The sequence below is a fragment of the Mus pahari genome, chromosome 11 (genome assembly GCF_900095145.1).
Source record: "Mus pahari chromosome 11, PAHARI_EIJ_v1.1, whole genome shotgun sequence".
Classification (NCBI taxonomy): Eukaryota; Metazoa; Chordata; class Mammalia; order Rodentia; family Muridae; genus Mus; species Mus pahari.
The window spans coordinates 31,328,543-31,330,823 of NC_034600.1; positions in this window are offsets into that span (position 1 = coordinate 31,328,543).

Sequence of the window (2,281 nt, forward strand, 5' to 3'; positions counted from 1 at the left end):
CTATATGCCCAAGTTGACTTCAAATTTGACACCATCCTGCCTCAGTCTCCTGAGTGTGGGGATTCTGTGCAAACTGAAGACATTTAACGTAAAGTGCACCTTTTGATTTAAAGACACATCTGGCAATCAAGTAGGAATCAATTTGGGCTGGTGAGATGGCTCAGTGGTTAAGAGNACTGACTGCTCTTCCAGAGGTCATGAGTTCAAATCCCAGCAACCACATGTGGGCTCACAACCATCCATAATGAGAAACAAATAAAAAAAAAAAAAACTCTATGGGCTGGAGTGAGTGGGGCTGGAGCAAGCGGGGCCAAAGCAAGAGGGAGAAGGGAAGTGCAGGGTGGGGAGGGGAGAGAAATGATCACATTTAACAATACTTAATAATATTTTCAAAACCACTCTTTATCACTTGTGTATAAAATCCCCCAAGAATCATGCCTCTGAAGCCCAACAGCAACAGAGCTGCTCAACTCTTTGACTAGTTATTTTTGGTGGTCTTGTGATGGCTTCCCCTTAAAGTCTCCTTAAAGATGACGAGACAAAGTTCATGTTCTTAGTCAAAACACACAATTACCCAACTCTAGCTTCCTGTTCTGCCCCTTTACACAAGGAACTGGCTAGGACTTGGCAGCTTTGCTTAGTTACTTCATGTTCTTCAACACAAGCTGCAGTATTCCTTTTGCTGGGTTAAGATACCCTGACAAAAGCAGCTTAATAGAAAAAAAGGTTTCTTCTGACTTACAATTTGAAGAGATAAATTTCATCATGGCACGAAAGGTGAGGTAGAAGGAGCAGAGCCTGCTGGTCACGTTACATTCTCAGTGAAGAAGCAGAGAAAGAAGGAAATTGGGCCAGGCTATAAATCCACAAGGCTGTATCCAAGTACTCACTTCCTCTGATGAGGCTCCGCCTCTTAAAGGTTCCACAAACTGTTAAAACAGCACTAGTAGCTGGACCAAAAATATCCAAACACAAGCTGCCTATAAGGGCTACTTTACAATCATTTGACAATAATCAAGAACCAGTATTCTCCAGGAACTATCTATGTATATGAACAGCTTCCTTTCCTACCTCATCCTTATCCTCATCTTTCTTTTATTAAATAAAATGTTTTATTATGTGTATGCTTGTGGTGAACTTTACACATTGTAAAGTCATGTGGTGTAGTTCAGAACTCCCCTCCAACTAGGGAAATCCTGGGGATGGCCATCTCCCCAACTGACTGTTTCATTTTAGCATAGGATCTCACAGAAGCCCTTTAAGGAAAAACTAAGAAAATATTTGAGGAACTAAGACTCAAATTTCACAGTTGAGGAAGCTACTAGGTAAGGCTCTATATTGTATTAACATGGTTAGTCAGGACCCCAGAAGATAATTCCTAGAATATGTATTTCATTTTGAACAGTTTAGGATTGTCCTAGTTTTTGCGACACTATTCTTGGGGAGACATCTACTCAGCCTTACTAGGGAACCAACCAAAGAATATCACCAAAGTCCTACTTGAGGCCAGGTGTGGTGGTATATACCTTTAATCCCAGCTAGCCAGAGCTATACAGTGAAATACTATAATTTAAAAAAATGATCTGGTCCGCCAGAGGTGTCCACCCGGGAGGGTTCTCACTGCATGAGCTGGTAAGAGAGCCATCTTTCCTCCGGTAAGTTGCCGGGGAGAGGGAGGCCTGCAGAAGCGACAAAGCTTCTGGGAAAGACCCCGTTTCTGGCTCCAGACCTACGAGCACCTTCCCCACCAGAGGAGAGGTGTCCGCCCAGGAGGGCTCTCACTGCCTGAGCTGGTAAGGGAGCCATCTTTGCTCCAGTTCGCCTAGGCTCCAGTCTGCACTGTTGAAAGTGTGGACCAGAGAAGCTACACAGCTTTGGGACAGACAGAAGCAACCTAGCTTCTGGGACAGACCCTGTTTCGGGATCCAGACATTTGGGCACCTTCCTCGCCGGAGGAAAGGTGGCCACCTGTGAGGGCTCTGTTGGTCAGAGCAGGTGAGAGAGTCATATTGTGTCCAGGGTCCCTCGGTGTCCAGTGTGTACAGGTGAGTGTGTAAACGGCAAAGGCAATACATCTTCTGGGAAAGGCCCTGTTTTGGGCTTACATCTTCAGCCAGGAGGCAGATCTGAACGCCAGGCTCTGTGTACCTTCCCTGATAGAGGAGAGCTTCCCTGCAGAGAGTAATCTGACCACTGAGACTCAGGAGAGAGCTGGACTCCCAGGACTGGGGACAGAGGCTAACAGAATCACAGGAGGAACAAGCTCCAACCAGAGACAACT